The sequence below is a fragment of the Lactuca virosa genome, chromosome 5, assembly GCF_052849685.1.
Source record: "Lactuca virosa cultivar CGN04683 chromosome 5, Lactuca_virosa_CGN04683_v6, whole genome shotgun sequence".
NCBI lineage: Eukaryota > Viridiplantae > Streptophyta > Magnoliopsida > Asterales > Asteraceae > Lactuca > Lactuca virosa.
The window spans coordinates 142,049,364-142,072,929 of record NC_136430.1 but is presented as its reverse complement, the minus strand read 5'-3'; positions in this window follow the sequence as shown (position 1 = coordinate 142,072,929).

Sequence of the window (23,566 nt, the reverse complement as noted above, 5' to 3'; positions counted from 1 at the left end):
AAGTCCAAAGACCACAAGGACATGCTCAAAAACTTACTGGATGAAAATGACAGATTGAAAATACAGACCGAAACTGAGGATCAATGCTGAAAATACATCTGAATTTGATGGGGACAGTGACATGAGTGAAATATCTGTAGAGGATGAGGTTGACTGTTCTGAATTTATTAAAACAGAACCAACAAAAGTCCTTATATCCGAAAATTCTGTTAAATTCGCTCGATTGTCTAAGGATAAGGTCAAAATCCTTAAAGAAAAGGCTGTGGTATACCAAAAGGTACAAACCCTACCAAATCAAGTGTATACTACCACTGGAGTTACTAAGGATCATACAGTTGAGCTAACAAACATAGTAGATGAAGATAACACTGATGGCTGTGATGAGTACTTTTGGTCAGCCCAAATCGAAAATGCTGATGGAACGAAAGGTTTGTCGGAACGAACCTCGTGGAGAGTGAAAAGCAGATACGTAGCTGAACCACTAAATAAACCATCAAGGTTCGATAAAGCTAGTACAAGTGGCACCAAGGACGTTCAAAGTGAACCTTCAAAAGGTTCAAGCGAACCTCAGTCAGTAAGAACCGAACCTCATGCCAAGAAGGCGAAACCGAATGTGAATATTCACAAATCTTCCAAGCATCTTGCAGAGCAGAAACGACAATGAAATAGGAGATATCAGAAAAATCTCAACGAAAGGAAGCAGTTTTGGCAATCCCAGAACTCCAAATATGTACGTAAAGTAAAAGCTTCCAACCAAAAGATGAAAGTACATCCACAGGCGAAACCTAAATAGTGTTCTCACTGTAGTTCCTATGCTTCACAGAAACAAAATGGTAGTTTCGCTCACAAGTCATCAGTTCCATAAAGGTTTTATAGAGAAACCCAATCCTCCTCACTCTCTACCAAAGAAAACTCTTATCAAGGATGTTAAAGGGAAGGGAAAGCTCATCTCAGATTCTGAAGTTCAAACAAAGAAGACGACCACTAACCCTAGGAAGGAAAAGAAAGAATTTGTTAAGAATCAACATAAAGAAAAACAAACCGATTCAAACAAAACAAGTAACAAAATCAAGGTTTTCACCATTAAAAGAAAATATGAAACCACTTTAATAAAACAAATGTATATGCTTGATCTTTCTGATGGTTTTCCTTGTTTTGTAAAAAGCTCACTAGGACCCAAGAAACTTTGGGTTCCTAAATCCGCTTAATTTTTGCAGGTCATACGTGACGAGCAGTTTGATAACGAATGGTATATTGATAGTGGCTGCTCGCGTCACATGACAGGAAGAAAGGAAGAGTTGAGAGAGTTTCATGCTCTCAAAGATGGTGGATGTGTAATGTATGGTATCAATTCCTTTGGAACAATAAACGGCTACAGGATGATCACAAATGGAGATTTTTCAATCCTGAAGGTGGCTTATGTGGAAGGATTGCAACACAACCTCATTAGTGTTTCACAATTAGTTGTGGGAACTGTCCTGAAAGTATCCTTTGATGATGAAGGATCAGAAATTATAGAGAAAAAGACGAAAGCAGTTCTGTTGAAGTCACAACGAAAATGGGAGATGTACCCCTTAAACCTAAATCCCATAAGAGGGAAGCCTGATATATGTCTACTAACGACGGCTCACTTTGATGAAAGCTGGCTATGGCACCGAAGGCTTTCGCGCCTTAACTTCAAAGACATCAACAAGCTAGTTCTTGGTGATCACGTGCGAGGGCTTCATCTCTTAAAGTTTGATAAAGATCACCTGTGTGCATCATGCGAAATGGGAAAGCAAAGCAGAAAGAGTCATCCAACTCTTGTAAACACAAAGATCATCGAGCCTCTTGAGCTTCTTCATATTGATCTATGTGGACCGTCTGCAATCGAAAGTGTCGGTGGTAGTAAGTATATACTTGTTACTGTTGACGATTTTTCCCGTTTCACTTGGGTATATTTTCTTAAACAGAAATCAGAGGCTACTCCAAAGCTAAAGAACTTTATAAAACAAGTGGAAGTTCAGTTGCGAAATCTGGTTCGTAACATCAGAAGCGAAAATGGTTTGGAATTTAAAAACAAAGAGTTTGAAGAATTCTTAGCTAAAAAGGGAGTAACTAACAACTTTTCTGCTCCCTACACTCCACAGCAGAATGGCATAGTTGAAAGACGAAACCGTTCCTTATGTGAAGGAGCCCGAACCATGCTTAGTTTCGCTTGTTTACCTATGTATTTCTGGGCTGATGCAATCGCCACAGCTTGCTACACACAAAATAGATCCTTCTTGAATAAGCGATTTACTCTTACTCCATATGAAATCTTAAATAATCGCAAACCTAACGTCAAGTTTTTCCATGTCTTCGGTTCCAGGTGTTTCATCTTTAATTCTAAAGAAAACCGAAACAAGTTCGATGTGAAGGCAGATGAAGGTATCTTTCTGGGTTCTTCGCTGACCTCTAAGGCATATAGGGTTCTCAACAAACGATCCAAGAAAATGGAGGAAACTTATTATGTCACGTTTGACGACAACTACCTGAAGAAGAATCAATCAAGCGAAAGTAAAATGGAAGACATCTTTCCAACACCAAGTCCAGTAACAATTCCAATAGCTGACCTGTATGAGGAATACATGCTACTCTTTGATGAGCCAGAAAAGGCTATCCACTCTGAAGCAAAAGCTGCAGATAATAAAGTCGATGAAATAAAGAAGATAATCGATGATGCCATAAAACAAATGGAAAGCGAAGCTCCAGTCTCAAGCGAACCTTCAAAAAAAGCACTCCATTGCAGGGGGAGGGTTCGTCTACGACAAATAAATCCGATTCGCCTTTCCAGGGGGAGAACCCATCTCCAACCATGACCCATGAAAGTCCACTCGAGGGGGAGAATTCTAAACCTGAGGTTGAAACCGTCTCATCATTGGAGGGGGAGAATCAAAATTCAAATGTTGATTCGGATGTTCAATCATAATTCTAAGAGGAATTCAACGCTGAACTGGATCCTGCCTATGATCCATCCTACCCTCCGCTCAAAAAATGGACAAGAGATCACCCAAAAGCTCAAGTCATTGGTGAATCATTTGAGGGAGTTCTTACACGCTCTCAAGTGAAAGCGAAGCAAACTGCTTTATTCTATCAAGTGGAATATTGCATGTTTAATTCATTCGTCTCAAAAGTTGAACCGAAAACAGTTTATGCTGCACTCGATCACTCTTATTGGGTCCAGGCTATGCAAGACGAACTCAATGAGTTCGAACGAAACAAGGTTTGGAGATTGATTCCCATGCCACCTGATGCATTTGTGGTCGGTCTAAAATGGGTGTTTCGCAACAAGATGGATAAAGAAGGTAACGTCATAAGGAACAAAGAGAGACTTGTGGTGAAAGGATATAGTCAGGAAGAAGGGATCGACTATGAAGAAACTTTCGCTCCAGTAGCAAGGTTAGAATCAGTTCGAATCTTCTTGGCATATGCAGCACCAAAAACTTTGAAGTATTTCAGATGGATGTTAAGTGTGCTTTCCTGAACAGAGAACTACAAGAAACCATATACGTTGAGCAACCACCGGGTTTCATAAATGAAGAGTATCCGAACCATTTCTATATTTTGGATAAAGCCGTTTATGGTCTGAAGCAAGCTCCTAGAGCCTGGTATGAAACTTTAACTCGTTTTCTAAAGATGTACAAGTTTAAACAAGGTTCAGTTGACCCAACCTTCTTTCGCAAGAAAGAGGGTGACCATTTAATGATCGTCCAAATCTACGTCGATGACATCATCTTCGGTTCCACAAATTCTAGCCAAACAGCTGAATTCCAGAAGTTGATGGAGACTAAATTTGAGATGAGTTTAGTGGGTCCAATTAACTTTTTCTTTGGATTGAACATAAGACAGGGACCAGAAGGCATTTTTATCAATCAGGAGGCTTACACAAAGACATTACTGGCGAAGTTCGGCATAAGGGGAGACTCAAGAGTGAAGGTTCCAATGGCTTTCGGGATGAAGCTAACACCATCTCTGGAATAACCGGCTGCTGATATGATGCTCTATCGCCAAGTGATAGGGTCTCTAATGTATCTTACATCTAGTAGACCAGATATTATGTTTTCTGTTTCTTACTGTGCCAGGTTTCAAGCCAATCCACGCGAACCTTACATGGTGGCACTCAAGAACATCTTCTGATACCTGAAGCGAACCTCATCTATCGACATCTGGCATCCGACGAAATCAGGATTCTTCGTTCAAGCATTCTCTGATGCCGATCTAGGAGGATGTGGTCTAGATAGAAAAAGTACCACAGGCGGTTGTCAATTTCTGGATGGAAAACTCGTCACCTGGTAGTCCAAGAAACAAACGTGTGTATCCTTGTCCACAGCCGAAGCTGAATATATAGCCGCTGCATCTTGTGCTTCGCAGGTCATTTGGATTCAAAGTCAGTTATGAGACTATGGCCTAAAAATGGAGTGAATCCCACTCTATTGTGACTCTGAAAGCACAATCCGAATATGTCACAACCCAGTGCAACACTCAAAGACGAAACACATAGCACTAAGGTACCACTTTATCAAAGATCATGTGGAAGATGGTAACGTTGAAATTCATTTCGTACGCTCTGCTGATCAATTGGCTGACATATTCACAAAGGCCTTGCCTGACGCAACCTTCAACAATATACTCCAAGGCTTAGGAATGATGGAAGCCGAATCTGTACCGAAACCACCTTCGCCTCATTACATTTTTAACAAGCGTAATAGAGCGAACACTCAATCTATTTCGGTTCCGAATTTTTCGAGCACCGAATTGTACCGAACGCTCGGTATGTTTCGCTTCGTCCATCAAAAGGCAAACGTTCGATTGATACTTTATGTATACTTTCTGTACATTTTATTTTTTCGTTTATGATTTTATTTCATTTTTAGAAAAATCCAAAATACAAAAATATTTTTCCTTTCTGTTTTTATTTCTTTTTCAGAAAAATCTAAAATACAAAAATATTTTTCCTTTCTGTTTTTATTTCTTTTTCAGAAAAATAAAAAATACAACAATATTTTCCCTTTCTGTTCTTATTTCTTTTTCAGACATATCGAAAATGCAAAAATATATTTTTTAATTTGTTTAACCTAGATTATTTTACAATTACTATTTGTCTCAACAATGTATCACGGGGAAGGTATCAAATCTTGATCTATATACTAGCTAAGTGTCCCTAGAAGCATGCTGCTGCATGTTGTCCAAAGCCTCGACGACTCTAGAGTGAAGCCTTACTGATTTGATATATACAAATCGGTTCTTCCCAATCATGCTGTTAAATTCACTTAAGTCATGAGCTACCTTACTCTTCTCACATTGAGTTAAGAGTTATCTGCTTGGTCACTTTCTTATAGCAGAGGTACTTTCGGTTCTTTAACCACCTCACCTTTTTTCTCCATTATTTTCGATTCCATGAAAGTAACCCTTGAGACTCTCAGAATGTACCACTGAGGTTTACGGTTACACAACATCTGTGTTAATGATCTTAGTTTCATTTCACCATGATCTAAGTGAAACCCACAATCCAATACCTTACACGAGTTGACGTTGAACAATTGATTGTTCTAGTTTTTCACCCATGTATTAATGAAACCACTCATGTGGTATGTATCCAAAAATCTCTTTTATTTTTTTGAGATCTTTATGAAATTGTCTAAAACTAAGACATTTCTTCCCAAAAGATCCTGTTTTAATTTTGTTTTTGAGATTTCTAAACTTTTCCCAAGTCACTACAAAATTATCAAACCTACTTGATATTTAAAGCTACACTGGCTACACAAGTAGTTCATCCCACTTTCGTTCTTATATCAAGTTCGCAGTTTGGTTGAAGGGAAAGCCACCCTTAAAGCCGAAATTAAAAGATGCCTTTCAATGTTTCTTAACAAACATTTGATCGTACTTCAACGAGAAACCACACAAAAATTTATAAGTCTCTCTTGACTTTGAAAGAAGAGATTCGTGCCCGGGATCCTCAGTTTCATGTGTCAAATGACATCACTTAGATCCCATAGATATAACTTGTTTTATTTCTTCTTCTTTGGCACACCCTTGCACGAAAGTCTATTGACATTCAAAAAGTCTTGTTCGTGGTTACTATGGTATCTCGCTTCCACATGGGATTATTCAGGCGAAAGGAGCTTTGTTTATTAACTTGGAATATGATGCGTTAAAGGATAGTATGAAGAGGTGGGGAATGGATAAGATTTCAACATAAAGGCGCGTGAATTTGAAACGTCGCCAAGTGATCACGCCGCCTGACACGCTTTTGAGGGTAACAGTTGTCAAATCACGTCTAATCAGGCGTCGTTTCAGAAAATCACGCTTACGATATCATCAAGGATTTTCTCTCTCCTGGTAATCGTATAAAGGGATTTCTCATAATTCTTTTCTCCTTCACCACTTACAAAATCTCTCGAGCATTCAAAGGCAAATACTCTCTCTACTGTTCATCTTCCTCACCAAGCTTCAGCAATGGCAGAATCATATTCAGTTCACGAACACACCACTCAATCCACTATTCTCACAATCAAGCCTAATCAGAACCTGATCCTCGACTTGGATCCATTCCAGTATGATGCTTTTATGCTGCAGATCGTCGAATGCCTTAAGTACTCACCACTAGTCAAGGCTCTTACCCAAGTTGAATACGTGCCAATGTCTCTCCTATCTCAAGTTTACTCTTCCGCAAAGTACGCCAAGGCTGAGGAGCATATTATGTTCGAGATTTTCAACACGAAACCTTTTGTCTCCAAAATTAGGTTTTGCCATCTTTTAGGGCTAACCTATGTGGACTCAATGGTGCATCCTGACTCGATCACTAATGCTCAAATCTTCAAGATTTTCTATAACATGGGGTACACTGATCTTCTCTCTACCATCACAAAATTCAAGAAGTCTTGCCTACCTCCTCAATGGAATGGGTTGTTTACCCTTCTCTTTAAGGGTTTTTCTAAACGGGTTTCTGGATCCGATGGTGCAAGCAAAGCTTTCATGACCATCATATATGGTCTATACCAAGGCATCAATCTTGATTATGGGTCTATTCTCTGGACTCAATTGGTTCAAAGTTTGAATTCATCTTCTCGTCACACCGAAATTTCATGTGGGAGATTCTGGACCATCGTTACCCACAGGGCTATGGAGAAATTTCAAGTCCCAGTCATGGCGGATTCTTTAATGTCTGCAATTGCTACTTTCCACACCATAAAGATCATTATGGCAGACTCTTCCAAGTTTCCGTTCATCGGTCCAATCCATGAGACGATGTACAGGTGTGTTCCTGCGGCAAGTAAAATTATTTCTGAATACAAGAAACAATCCTTTTCAGGTCCAAGGGTATTCACTCCCGAGATGCAACGTTCCCTCGATGAGACTGATAAGTATAAGAAATGATGTAAGAAAGGGGACAAAAAGAAGGACGTTTGTCACACCCCCAAACCAAGGATGGCGGAAACGTCCGGGGGTGGAGGACTTCATGTATAGTATCATAACAACAATTGTAATAGTAATTGAAGCAAACACAACCAACATATATATAATTGAAAAAAAATGACATCATTGTATGAATTACATGTTTACGAATCAATTACAATATGTTGACAAAATATGAAATAGTAGACGCCTTAGCGCCCCATCCTCAAAAGCACTTGGTTACCTGTTTAATGATTTCCTGAGAATACAAGTTGTTTGAAAAAGTGTCAACACAAAGGTTGGTGAGTTCATAAGCTTTTGTTTGGTATTATTAAAAGCATTTCGTTTGTAAAAGTAGTATTTGTGTTAGAAAATCCAATATTTTCCTTAATGTGTAAATGTAGTCTTAAAACCCAAAGACCGAAATGTACAAGTAATTTGTCATATTTATAGTAAAACAATGCAAGTTTAAATCGACATAAACTCGTTAAATTTTAATGAAGTTCCCGTAAATTCCAATGTTTATTAATACTTTATGTGAGTTTATTATAACCATACTATGACCAAGGTTGCCTAAAACGACGTTCTTCAGGCGTCGGAAATGATATGACATTTGTCACCCCAGACCTATCGGTCTAACTGTTGCATGCAGTTTAGGTGTGGGTTTGTCAAACCCAATATAGATCTATACACAACTATCACGCTCTCCCTCAAGGAGACTCTGGTTACAATACAGGACTTAATGGTAATTTGAAGTAAATGTCTCACAAAGTCATTAACGAAATTACGTGTTATGAAAACTTGGTACCATATGGCCGTACCTTGCTTAATGAAAATATCCTTTGTATAAATGTACCCTTTTTAAATGTATGTGTTATGTAATGTATCATAAACTATACCTATTATAGTTTATCAACCAAGGGTAGTACGTAGTAATGTATGCAAACTATATTCAAAATAGTTTATTAAATGTTTGAATGTATCGGTTGTACTATGATTATAATCACTTGTTATTCTTTATATTTTATATGTCCAAATCCATTTGTAAACTGATGTGTGTCTAAATATTAAGATAAAATGTCATATATTGCAATAACATATAATCACATAAAGATATACACCTTGCTCAACATGTTACAAGGTGAAATGAAATTGACAGCAACTTTTCGTTGAATACAGTTTCTGTTACTGTTCTTAGAAAATTTATAGAAAAATCATCAAAGCTCTAAATCCAAATCCGCAAATTCTGAGAGTTTGGAATATGAGTATAGTTTGTTCATAAATTTTATCATGATTTTTAGTGATCTCTAACCGAGGTGAAAATGTTCATAATCACAGACTGGTCCGGGTTTGCCTCTGAAATGACAGACAGTTTTGTAAAAATCACCATAAATTGTAGGAAAATCATATGGAGATGTGCAAGTAGCCATTTTAAACCTAATTGTTTGAACTACGTGCACCTGAAACAGTTTTGAAAACTAAAATATTTAAGTTGACCAAAACAGTCCGTGATCGAAGTTCATCTTTTCTGATGTAATCTGATAGAAAAAGTTTAATTGTGTTCTTGATGATTTTACTTGTATTCCCCCCTTAAAACTTAAGAAAAACATGTAAATGTAGGGGTATGAACTCACCTTATGTGGTTTCAGTAGATGAAAGTGAGAGAGAGGAAGTATTCAACCCAAGAACACTAAGAAGATGTGTTGATGATTCGAGAATCTAACACCGAATAAGATGGAATTTGTGTAAGATATCAATGATTTGAGTAGAATGGAGTGTAATAATTATATGAATGATGAAGATACTTACTAATTGAAGAAAGAAATCCCTGAAGAAAGCCTTTAAGTTCTTGAAGTTGAGAGAAAAGATGAGAGAATTTTGGAGAGTGTCCTTTGGTTGCTAAGTGTAGAATGAAAGAACTTTATGGAGAATGAGGAGAGAGGATCAATCCTCCAGCTCTTAGAACGTGGGAAGAGCTGGAGATTGGGTGTAAAGGCCCACTAAGGAGACAAGGGGTAGTGGGAAAGAGTGGCTGATCATAGAGTGATGTGGTGGTGGTTTGCTTTTGCCATAAATTAAGGAAAAGCAAATATTCCCTCAATAATTAGTTCAACCACTAATTCTTTTAATATATTTTTATAAAAACCCTGGAGATTTATATATTTTGGGGCCTTAGTTTATAAAATAAAGTTTTGGGTGAAAATCCCACGTTAAAATAATGAAAAACGGAGTTAAAACGAAGTCGTAGTCGAAAAACCGGTAAAAAGGGGTCGTCTGCGAGACCTCTCGCATGGGCTGTCTGAGAGGCTTCTCATGCGAGGCTTCTGTCCTGAGAGGCTTCTAATGAGAGGCTTCGGTCCTGAGAGGCTTCTCATGAGAGGCTTCGGTCCTGAGAGGCTTCTCATGAGAGACTTCGGTCCTGAGAGGCTTCGGTCCTGAGAGGCTTCTCATGAGAGTTTTCGCTTCTAATAGGAGGGTTTTGGTTCCTTAAGGTTATTTTACTCGTTTTTACCCCGTTTCAAGTGGTTTTTGACCCGGTTAAGGGTCGGGATGGCCCGAATGATTACAAAAAGTTAAAGTAACTTTTGAGAGAGATTTGGGAGAGATTTCAAATAGAAAGAGATAGAGTGAAAACAATTTAGAGAGGTTTCGTTTGTGATTAATTTGAGTGTCCGGCTTCACAACGCAAGGTTCGTAAACCCCGTTAAACCGTGTTTTAGTGTCGTACACACTCCCGATGAGTGTGCAATAATGTTTTATCGTTTTGGTTCAATGTTTACTTAGGAAATTCAACACACGAACTTTCCAAATGATGTTTCTCTCATTAAGATATTGCATTGTACAGTAATTACATAGTGTAAACCCTAATATACAAGGGTTAATTGAGTCGATTGGTTTTGACTTGTTGACTTTGTTTGACTTTGACTTGACTCAATTTTGACGGTTGTCACATCATCCCCCCGTTAGAAGGAATTTCGTCCCGAAATTTGCATTTGACTGGGACATCAAGAGTTTGGGAAAAGATGTGGGTATTTTTGTTTCATTTGATCTTCGCGTTCCCAGGTGAACTCAGGCCCTCGTTTAGCGTTCCAGCAGACCTTCACGATGGGAATACGACTTTGTTTCGTTCATTTGACTTCCCGATCCATGATTTCGACTGGCTCCTCCACGAAGTGGAGATTTTCGTTAACTTCGATTTCGTCGAGTGGTATTACGAGTGTCTCATCAAACAAACACTTCTTTAGGTTCGACACGTGAAATGTGGGATGTACTTTGTCGAGTTCGTGAGGTAATCGAAGTTTGTATGCTACTGGCCCAATCCTAGCAAGGATTTCGAATGGCCCGATGTACCTTGGATTTAGTTTCCCGCGTTTGCCGAATCGTATCATTCCTTTCCAAGGGGAAACTTTTAGTAGTACACGATCACCCACCTGGAATTCCAAGGGTTTGCGTCGTTTGTCTGCGTAACTCTTTTGCCGATCGCGAGACGCTTTCAGTCTTTCTCGAATTTGAACGATCTTTTCTGTGGTTTCCCTTATGATTTCAGGGCCAGTGAGGGTGCTATTAGAGACTTGCCCTCTAGCTAGCTGTGTATCCCCCACCTCAGCCCAACACAGGGGTGATCTGCATTTGCGACCGTAAAGAGCTTCGAATGGAGCGACTTTGATGCTAGTATGATAGCTGTTATTGTAGGAGAATTAGATAAGCGGTAGATGGGTATCCCATGCTTTACCGAAGTCTATCACACAAGCTCTTAACATGTCTTCCAACGTTTGAATGGTTCGTTCGCTCTGTCCGTCGGTTTGTGGGTGGTAGGCCGTACTCATGTCAAGCCTAGTTCCCAATGATTTTTGTAGAGACTGCCAAAACCGTGAGGTAAATCTACTATCTCTATCAGAGATAATGGATATCAGCACACCATGGAGTCGTACAATCTCTCTGATGTACGTTCTAGTCAGCTTCTCCATCTTGTCGGTTTCTTTTATCGGTAGGAAGTGTGCTGATTTGGTCAATCTGTCTACGATTACCCATATGGTGTCAAGCCCGCCCGATGTCTTAGGCAGCTTGGTTATGAAGTCCATGGTTATTCGTTCCCACTTCCACTCAGGTATATCCGACTGTTGTAATAGCCCGGATGGTTTCTGGTATTCGATTTTGACCTTGGCGCAAGTCAGACACTTGCTCACATAGGTAGCAATCTCAACTTTCATGTTCGGCCACCAGTATAATTTCTTGAGGTCCAGATACATCTTATCTGACCCGGGATGGATGGAATATCGAGTCTTGTGTGCTTCATTCATGATGACGTCTCGGAGTCCACCGAACTTCGGTGTCCAGATTCGATTCATGAGATAACATACTCCATCATCCTTGACTTCTAAGTTTTTATCCATTCCCCTTAATGTCTCTCCTGCCACCTTTTCTAGTTTCAAAGCTTCTAGTTGAGCTTCCTTGATTTGTATGGTCGTGTGGGAATGGATCGTCATTGTTAAGGATTTTACTCGGCGGCCCGAGTACTCCTTCCTGCTTAGAGCATCAACCACTACATTGGCCTTGCCCGGATGATAACGAATTTCGCACTCGTAGTCATTCAGCAACTCTACCCATCTCCTCTGTCGCATGTTGAGCTCTTTCTGATTGAGGATATGCTGAAGACTTTTATGATCAGTGAAGATAGTGCATTTCGTGCCGTAGAGGTAGTGTCTCCAGATCTTCAAAGCGAATACCACTGCTCCTAATTCCAGGTCTTGCGTAGTATAATTAACCTCGTGCGTCTTAAGCTGTCTTGATGCATACGCGATAACCTTCCCTCTCTGCATGAGCACACATCCGAGGCCTTGATTCGAAGCATCACAGTACACTACGAAGTCCTCGGTTCCCTCTGGGAGAGACAAGATCGGTGCGCTGCATAGGGCTTGTTTTAACGTTTGGAAAGCAGTTTCTTGTTTATTTTCCCACTTGAATATCACACCTTTCTGCGTCAAGGTGGTGAGTGGTTTCGCAATCTTGGAGAAGTTTTGTATAAATCTTCGGTAGTAGCCAGCAAGCCCAAGGAATTGTCGAATTTCGGTTGGCGTCTTGGGTGCTGACCAATTCTCGATTGCCTTGATCTTGGAGGGATCCACATGTATGCCTTTCTCACTTACCACATGGCCAAGGAAATCCACTTCTCTAATCCAGAATTCACACTTAGAGAACTTAGCATAAAGCTTCTCCGCTCTTAGTGTCTCTAGCACTTGGCGTAGATGTAGGCGATGCTCTTCTTCGCTTCGCGAGTAGATCAAGATATCGTCGATGAATACGATTACAAACTTGTCTAGGTAGGGTCGACACACTCTATTCATTAGGTCCATGAATACCGCAGGTGCGTTTGTTAAACCGAAGGACATCACCACAAACTCGTAGTGCCCATAGCGAGTTCTGAATGCAGTTTTGGGAATATCTTCTTCTTGAACTCGTAGCTGATGGTAACCTGACCTTAGGTCGATCTTTGAGAAGAAATTTGCTCCTTGGAGTTGGTCGAAAAGGTCGTCGATTCGGGGTAGAGGATATCGGTTCTTGATGGTGAGTTTGTTTAGTTCCCGATAGTCGATGCACATGCGAAAGGATCCGTCCTTCTTCTTTACAAAAAGGACTGGTGCTCCACAAGGTGAGAAGCTTGGTCTGATGAACCCTTTGCTCAAAAGCTCGTTCAACTGACTGGACAACTCTTGCATTTCTGTTGGTGCGAGGCGGTATGGAGCTCTGGCTACAGGGGTAGCTCCGGGTATTAAGTCAATTCTGAAATCGACTTGTCGTGCGAGTGGTACACCAGGAAGATCTTCTGGGAACACATCCGGGAAGTTACACACTTCGGGGATGTCTTTGATGTCTTTCACGTCTTGTTTCTTGTCTACTACGTGGGCCAAGAAGGCGTGGTACTCCTTCCGGAGATACTTTTGGGCTTTGATGCATGAGATGATTTGTAAATTCGCACTAGGTTTGTCACCATAGATGAGAAAGGTTTCGTTATTTGGTAGATTGAGGCGAACGGCCCTTTCGTAACATAGAATGTCGGCACGGTGAGGAACTAACCAATCCATCCCGATGATTACGTCGAAGCTTTTTATGGTGACCGGCATCAGGTCAATTTTAAATGTATGGTTGTCTAGAGTGAGAGTACACTCTGAGTATATATCGCTAGTGCGTTCTACTTTCCCATTTGCCATTTCTACTACATAAGTATCCTTTAGTGATTGGGGATTTTGTTCAAGTAATTGTTTATATTGGTGGCTCACGAAACTCCTCTCCGCTCCACTATCGAATAGTACGCATGCATAAGAGTTATTGAGGAGAAACGTACCGGTAACCACCACGGGATCCTCAACTGCTTCCCCATGTCCTATTGCCAGGATTCTTCCTACTCCACCAGCATTAGGGGCTTGTGCTTTGGGGCAGTTTCTTTTGAGGTGACCTGCATCTCCACAGTTGTAGCAGGTTCGGGTTGCCCCCGTACTGGCGACTTGGTTGATTGGTTGAGCCGGCGCGTTACAGAAACGAGCAGTGTGCCCCTTCCTGTCGCAGTTGTTACAGTGCATCTCCCTACAAGCACCATTGTGGTGAAAGTTGCACTTGGGTAGGGTTCCATCATATGGCTTCAGTGGTGCAGTAGTGGCAGCATTAGTGGCAGCATGGACAGCAACAGTTTGTTGCTTCTTAGCGGGGTCCTGTGCTGGTTGGCTCTTCTTTTGGTTCCAGAACTTCCTTTTGTTGTTTCCCCCTTTTGATTGATCAGTGGTGGTGGTTGTAGTATTATGACTGGCTCGGTGGTCAACAAGTTGTTGTGCCAGCTCCCTGGCACTGTCAAAAGTAGTTGGCCTTGAAGCCAGGACACTACTTTGCACTTGGGGAGACAGTCCCCAAAGGTATCGCTCCACCTTTTTCTCCTCCGGAGTAACCATTGTTGGGCAGAGGAGAGCCAATTCATTGAATCGGGTGGTGTAGGTTTCAAGGTCGGTGCCCGTCATCCTGAGGTTCCAAAGTTCTTGTTCCAGCTTTTGAATTTCACCTCTCGGGCAGTACTCCTTCATCATCAAGGTTTTTAGTTCTGCCCAGGATATGGAGCTAGCCACTTCGAGAGTAAGTGAATTCATCCGACAGTTCCACCAAGTAAGGGCCCGGCCGGTGAAAGTGAAGGCTGCGAACTTAACTTTGCTCGCTTCGGGGCAAGAGCACACTTGAAAGACTACTTCAGTCTTTTCAAACCATTGCATTAAAGTGATGACTCCCCCGCTCCCATTGAAGTTGTCGGGTTTGCCATTGGTGAAGTCTTTGTAGGAACACTCTCTTGTACGCCACGTACTGTCTCCGTGGTTAGAGTTTGTAGCACCCGATCCAGAACCACCAGCTCCGTTTGTCCCTATCTGCGATATTGCGGCCGCTACGGCTGCTGTTACTGCAGCCTGGAACATCGCAGGATCAAACTGTGGAGGCAGCGGCGGAGGAGGTGTTGCTGTGTTGCCGGAAGGTCTTGGTCTTCTCCTTGGCGGCATGGTTCTGTCATAAGTCGTAAACCAATGTACTTTTAGTAAAAGTATATTTATAGGAAGAGAAATCTTTTATACATAAAGTATATTATTACGTTGTTTTCCGGTATGTTTACGATACATACGATTTTATACTTTTAATTGACCCAATACATTGGGTTATGAGGTAAAATGAAAGTATAAAATATTTTATTTGAGTTTCCTTGTTTCCAAGTATATGACTGTTTGTAAAAGTTTCACATATACTAATTTAGTCGGGACATAATTAATATATTATATTTTAAAATGATCTTTATCGGTTACTTAATTAGTTGCAAAGTGCATACCAGTCATATGTGATTAAGATATAATAGTCCTTCGAATAGATGACCCTAACTCCAAGACCACAACCAAACAAGGACAGGAAGTGAAACAAAGATACATAAATTCTAAGTCTATAGCATCTTAGTTACATATGACCTTAGCGCATCCACTTAGCAGCTATTGATCTATAAAAAAAGACCTATTTAATTCTCAGATAATTTATTATAGTAACACAAAATACTCCTATAGTATTTGTAAATGTTTAGTTTTGAGTTCTTAAAGTATCCTTTGTAGTGTGTTATTAGGTTTGTTAGATTTGTTGCCCATCCTGACCATCCCCCGGTATATGCAAGTCAATTCCCGGACAGATATAGTTGATCAGGCTATATCCTTCCCAGATTTAATCCACATATACTAAGGCATACTCAAAATGTTCAACTCTTCTTCTTTTGCTTTATGTTTTCGCTAGTTATGATACCATGCGAGCATGTAATGTATGTATGTATACTTTAATCAAGAAAATCATTTATTTTCTAAGAGTATATTTATTTGAAAAATGCACAAATCAGAGACTATTAGTCCCAATTGTGTTTATAGTTTGTATATCTTATGTGGTTTGATATACTTAATTCACTATAAACTGTGCTCTGATACCAATCTGTCACACCCCCAAACCAAGGATGGCGGAAACGTCCGGGGGTGGAGGACTTCATGTATAGTATCATAACAACAATTGTAATAGTAATTGAAGCAAACACAACCAACATATATATAATTGAAAAAAAATGACATCATTGTATGAATTACATGTTTACGAATCAATTACAATATGTTGACAAAATATGAAATAGTAGACGCCTTAGCCCCCCATCCTCAAAAGCACTTGGTTACCTGTTTAATGATTTCCTGAGAATACAAGTTGTTTGAAAAAGTGTCAACACAAAGGTTGGTGAGTTCATAAGCTTTTGTTTGGTATTATTAAAAGCCTTTCGTTTGTAAAAGTAGTATTTGTGTTAGAAAATCCAATATTTTCCTTAATGTGTAAATGTAGTCTTAAAACCCAAAGACCGAAATGTACAAGTAATTTGTCATATTTATAGTAAAACAATGCAAGTTTAAATCGACATAAACTCGTTAAATTTTAATGAAGTTCCCGTAAATTCCAATGTTTATTAATACTTTATGTGAGTTTATTATAACCATACTATGACCAAGGTTGCCTAAAACGACGTTCTTCAGGCGTCGGAAATGATATGACATTTGTCACCCCAGACCTATCGGTCTAACTGTTGCATGCAGTTTAGGTGTGGGTTTGTCAAACCCAATATAGATCTATACACAACTATCACGCTCTCCCTCAAGGAGACTCTGGTTACAATACAGGACTTAATGGTAATTTGAAGTAAATGTCTCACAAAGTCATTAACGAAATTACGTGTTATGAAAACTTGGTACCGTATGGCCGTACCTTGCTTAATGAAAATATCCTTTGTATAAATGTACCCTTTTTAAATGTATGTGTTATGTAATGTATCATAAACTATACCTATTATAGTTTATCAACCAAGGGTAGTACGTAGTAATGTATGCAAACTATATTCAAAATAGTTTATTAAATGTTTGAATGTATCGGTTGTACTATGATTATAATCACTTGTTATTCTTTATATTTTATATGTCCAAATCCATTTGTAAACTGATGTGTGTCTAAATATTAAGATAAAATGTCATATATTGCAATAACATATAATCACATAAAGATATACACCTTGCTCAACATGTTACAAGGTGAAATGAAATTGACAGCAACTTTTCGTTGAATACAGTTTCTGTTACTGTTCTTAGAAAATTTATAGAAAAATCATCAAAGCTCTAAATCCAAATCCGCAAATTCTGAGAGTTTGGAATATGAGTCTAGTTTGTTCATAAATTTTATCATGATTTTTAGTGATCTCTAACAGAGGTGAAAATGTTCATAATCACAGACTGGTCCGGGTTTGCCTCTGAAATGACAGGCAGTTTTGTAAAAATCACCATAAATTGTAGAAAAATCATATGGAGATGTGCAAGTAGCCATTTTAAAGCTAATAGTTTGAAATACGTGCACCTGAAACAGTTTTGAAAACTAAAATATTTAAGTTGACCAAAACAGTCCGTGATCGAAGTTCATCTTTTCTGATGTAATCTGATAGAAAAAGTTTAATTGTGTTCTTGATGATTTTACTTGTATTCCCCCCTTAAAACTTAAGAAAAACATGTAAATGTAGGGGTATGAACTCACCTTATGTGGTTTCAGTAGATGAAAGTGAGAGAGAGGAAGTATTCAACCCAAGAACACTAAGAAGATGTGTTGATGATTCGAGAATCTAACACCGAATAAGATGGAATTTGTGTAAGATATCAATGATTTGAGTAGAATGGAGTGTAATAATTATATGAATGATGAAGATACTTACTAATTGAAGAAAGAAATCCCTGAAGAAAGCCTTTAAGTTCTTGAAGTTGAGAGAAAAGATGAGAGAATTTTGGAGAGTGTCCTTTGGTTGCTAAGTGTAGAATGAAAGAACTTTATGGAGAATGAGGAGAGAGGATCAATCCTCCAGCTCTTAGAACGTGGGAAGAGCTGGAGATTGGGTGTAAAGGCCCACTAAGGAGACAAGGGATAGTGGGAAAAAGTGGCTGATCATAGAGTGATGTGGTGGTGGTTTGCTTTTGCCATAAATTAAGGAAAAGCAAATATTCCCTCAATAATTAGTTCAACCACTAATTCTTTTAATATATTTTTATAAAAACCCTGGAGATTTATATATTTTGGGGCCTTAGTTTATAAAATAAAGTTTTGGGTGAAAATCCCACGTTAAAATAATGAAAAACGGAGTTAAAACGAAGTCGTAGTCGAAAAACCGGTAAAAAGGGGTCGTCTGCGAGACCTCTCGCATGGGCTGTCTGAGAGGCTTCTCATGCGAGGCTTCTGTCCTGAGAGGCTTCTAATGAGAGGCTTCGGTCCTGAGAGGCTTCTCATGAGAGGCTTCGGTCCTGAGAGGCTTCTCATGAGAGACTTCGGTCCTGAGAGGCTTCGGTCCTGAGAGGCTTCTCATTAGAGTTTTCGCTTCTAATAGGAGGGTTTTAGTTCCTTAAGGTTATTTTACTCGTTTTTACCCCGTTTCAAGTGGTTTTTGACCCGGTTAAGGGTCGGGATGGCCCGAATGATTACAAAAAGTTAAAGTAACTTTTGAGAGAGATTTGGGAGAGATTTCAAATAGAAAGAGATAGAGTGAAAACAATTTAGAGAGGTTTCGTTTGTGATTAATTTGAGTGTCCGGCTTCACAACGCAAGGTTCGTAAACCCCGTTAAACCGTGTTTTAGTGTCGTACACACTCCCGATGAGTGTGCAATAATGTTTTATCGTTTTGGTTCAATGTTTACTTAGGAAATTCAACACACGAACTTTCCAAATGATGTTTCTGTCATTAAGATATTGCATTGTACAGTAATTACATAGTGTAAACCCTAATATACAAGGGTTAATTGAGTCGATTGGTTTTGACTTGTTGACTTTGTTTGACTTTGACTTGACTCAATTTTGACGGTTGTCACAACGTTCAAGAGGGACCCTCCTCTAAACCTATCACGCCTAAGAAGTGAAAGGGTCAAACCGCTGAACCTTCGGCTCCTAAGAAGCGAAAGCTGCGAAAGATGACCCTCAAGCCGAAAGTCTCCTCAACAAGCGATTCTGATTATGTACCTTCGGATCAACAAGTAGAAGAGTCAAGCGACAGCGAAGATTATTTGTCTGAGGGTTCGCCTCGAGGTAATTCGCCTCCACTTTCACCAATTCGTGAGGTACATGTTACTGAAACCATTCCATCTCCACCTCGTTCTTCTATTCCTATTTCGATAGCTCCTTTCCCACCTCCAGTTTCATCTCAACCACACACTTCTACACCATTACCACCACCCATAATCACCGAAACAACTACCACTACAACCGAACCACCAGTTCCTGTCAACGCATCTGATGCGGGGGCACAAACTTCTGGTTTTGAAATCCCTGTTCTTCTAAACCACTTTCCTCACTTCACTCCGACGAGTCTGACACCATTCTTGGTGGAAACGATATGGAGTTTGACACATTCCACTATAGCCCCTTTACCGTTCAAAGTGACAGTGATGATGATGCCCCAGTCACTAAACGGCATCTTAAAGCCATGAATGAGAAGCTCGATACTTTTCTTGCCTCTGCATCTTCCTCTTCTACCACTGAATACTCTGAAGCAGCGGTCAAGGCCCTGTTCTCTACACTGGTCAAAGAGCATAAGGAATCGATTGATAAAGCCCCCAAAGCAGTGGAAGTTTCTACCACTTCTTGTAAGAAAGCAACCGAAAATGTCGAAAAACTAATCCCAGATGCTCAGTTATTCTTGGAATCTCTCCAGTCGGCTGCCGAAAAGATTGCTAATACGGTGAACGCTACTATTGAGAAACTCACCACTTCGCTCTAGGTTGAGAAGGAGCATTTTGAAAGCACTCGTACGAGGATTAACAATGATAATACAGAGTTCGTATCATCAGTCAAATCTCGTCTTGATCAACTCCAGACTGAGTTAGCCGTAGCAAACAAAATCATAGATGAACTGGCTCTTCGCACGACTCAGCTTAAAACTCAGACTCTAAAGCTCAAACAAGCGAACAAGGATGTTGAGGAGCTCCAATCTGAAAAGACAGTCATGAAGACATATGTAGGTGATGTTAGTATCCTACTCACCAATTTGCTTAATGCTCATGACTCAATCCTTACCATCAGTGTCCGTCAACACTTAGCAGAAAAACTCCGTCTAGCACTTGAGATCCTGCATCGCCTTGAGGGTGTTTCTGAGGTGGGTGCTCCTCCGAAACAAGGGGCAGAAGTAACTCAAGAACAACCTACTCAACCTGCTCCTACTCAACCTCTAACAACCGAAACAACTCAGGCTCCTCCGAAACCGAAAGTCACCAATGAACCGAAGGGTAATGCAGCTTCGAGTTCCAAAGGAAATAATATCATCGGTGAAAGTGAAGAAGAAGAAGAAACTGAAGAAGAGTTGTTAAAGCGAAAGCAACGTGATCAAGCTTTAGATGAAAATCTCAAAATTGCACGGGAAGCCGAAGAGAGGGAACGAAAAGAGAAAGAAGTCCATGAGATGTTGGAAAGCAGAAAAACTCTCTTTCCACTGTGGACATTGGAAAAGTTGCTGAAAGAAGCAATCGAGTCTCCAAGCACTCATTGGCTTGAGCCGGTCATCTCTTTTGACTTGGAGAATTCTAAAGACTCACAGTTTGATATGCCAATCACCCGAAGGGCATTTTTTTTTCACAGCTTCGAGCCGACAGCATCAATTCCCTCTCCTGACGCGAAAATTGATCATTCTTTAATTGAGTACTATCTTGCTTTTTCTCAACCTCAGTACTTGACCTGGAGTGCACCGAAGATTACATCAGTCAAAGTTCTAAAGCCAGTTGCTACAGGAAGCTTTATCAATTTGAAGTTTCGGGTGACTCGAGGTTCTGAAAACTCAGTTCATGAGATCTCTCTTGCTGATCTACCGAACCTTAACCCCCACGATTGGATCCTGCTCACAAATTTTCTGTTAACCGAAGAATAGAAGTATGACCCCATTCTTGCTCACATAAAGCGAATGCTGGTCTCATACATACATGAGGTAGCGAAGCTGGATCAGGAGATCGCCTCTGCCTTGAGTAAAAAGCCTACTGTCAAACCAACTGGTAAAGCAAGCGATGTGAACAATATGCAATTGGGCAAAATAGACACGAAATATCTCATGGTGATGTTCACTCGTGGAGAAAATCAAAAGTGCATGTTCGCCTTACCCGACAAACACCTGTTCTCCACCACTTGTTTGGAGCATATCTTGAGTATTATAAAAAGGTGCAAACAAAATGACGATGCTGCTAAAAAGAATTTTAATGACATGCTTCGCTGGTACATTCTTTTTCGTCATATTCTACTGGCTATCATACCGAAGTTGTTCAAGACAGTGAAGAAGACAAAACAAGCACATCAGTAGATTTCTCTTGCCTCAATTGACGCAAAGGGGGGATTATTGGGTATAGAAGATTGCGTTATTGGGCTTTTTGTTTTAGTCCATTATGCATACGGTTTTGGGCCTGTCCAACCATCATTTATTAGGGTTATAGGATCTATATATAGTGCATGCATGCACCGTGTATTGGCTAGTCGTTGATTTCATTATTGTAACCCTACCACACCTCTATAATAGCAATTCTTAACAGAGTTCTTCTGAGGTTGTGGCTTATTAATCATTCGGCATCAGTTTGATTCATCTTGTGTTCTTATTTGCTTTGTGCTCTTGTGTTGCTTGTTAAGAATCTTAACGATCTTAAAGAGTTTTAGTCTCATCAAATAATAATATATTTACTACTAACTCAATGGATCTTGATATATGTTTAAGCGCGATCATGGATAAAGAGCTCCAACAACCAAGACAAATGATCTCAAGCATGCCTTGAGTAGTTCAACCTGTACTGGAAGTATCCCCCACAAGCCATAGGATCTCCATATTCGTTCCGACGGTAGCTGATACCGAAGTCCCAAAGCGCTTTCAGACCCCCAGCATGAAGCCTTATGACGGGACTACAGATCCTGAGGAGAACGTGGCACAGTACAAGGAAAGGATGGAGATCATTCCCATCCCCACTCACTTGAAAGAAGCTTTCCTGTGCAAGGGTTTTGGTTCAACCCTTACAGGATCAGCTTTAAAATGGCTTCTTAATGTTCCTCCTTATTCCATTACATCGTTTGCTCATTTGATATATTTATTTAACAATCAATTTTGTTGTAGTAGAACATTCGAAAAGATGTAACGGAACGTTCGAAAAGATCACTAGTGATCTCTATCGGGTGGTCCGAGATCCTAAGGAATCCTTTAGGATTTTTTTGAACAGGTTTGGCAGGGAAACTCTAATTATCCCCAACATCGAAATGGAAGCTACAGTCAAAGCCTTCAAAATGGGCTTAAAGAAAGATTATCCTTTATATGAAGACCTCGTAATGAATCCATGCAAGAGGATGGACGAAGTCAGAAGCATAGCACTAAGGTTCATCAGGCTCGAAGAAGTCAAGGCGATCCAAAAAAGGATCAACCCACCAAACTCTTATGATCACCCTAATAGAAAGGCCGATTCCTCGGCCCAAAGATCCTATAAGACAAAACCATATTCCAAACCTGACCATCATAGGGTTAATGCTCATGAAGATGAGGGAGAGAAAGAAGATTTTCCTAAGATTACTGACTATTGTTTTTCTATGGATATTTCAGGTGTAATATTTTCTATTTAGGATCTTGGAGACAAAACAAGATAGTCAAGAAAAGGAGGAAAATCCACTGCTTGGAAAGACAAGTCCAAATGGTGTGCATACCATGAAGACTTCGGTCACATCAAAAAGGATTGCATAACCCTCAGGTAGGAGATCCGCTACCTCCTAGGAAAAGGATACCTCAAAGAAATCCTTGGAAGAAGAAAGGAGAGATATAAAGAAAAAGATCAAGATCCTCAGAAGATGATCGATAGACCAGGATCCCCCTGTTAACGCCAAGGTAATCAATGCGATCTCTGGAGGATCAGACATTTCCTGTACCTCTTATTCTATAGCAAAGAGGCATGCCAAGGTATCCAAAACGGAGTAGGAAAAAGGACCACAGATGAACACATCAATCATAAACGAGAAGGAGATCACCTTCGATGAAGCAGTTAGACCAGACATCTAGGATCCTCACCATGACGGATTGGTGATCACTCTCTACATTGCCAACCATTTCGTCATTTGATTCTCGTCGATGGGGAATCCTCAGTCAACATCATACTCCTGGGTGCGTTAAAAATAATGAACATCCTGTAGTCTGAAATAGTTGCAAGATCCTTAGTGTTGATCGTATTCAGCGGGGAAACCAAACACACCATCGACGATACAAAGCTACCTATCTACATAGAGGGGGTACACTCTATACAACGTTTTTGTGTAATTGATATGTTATCCTCTTATAATGTTATACTAGGTAAACCATGGATCCATGAAATGAAGGTCGTTCCATCGACATATCATCAATGCATAAAGATGTCCACCCTATGGGGGACAGTGAAGATCTTAGGAGACCAACAAGAGTCCAAGGAGTGTTATAAAACTTCGATGAAAGCCTCGATGATACCACGACAAGCATAGCAATTAAAGCAGGAGGAACAAGACGTACTGGAAACAAGAGAACACAACATAAAAGAAGTGCCCCTGAACTTTGAGGATCCT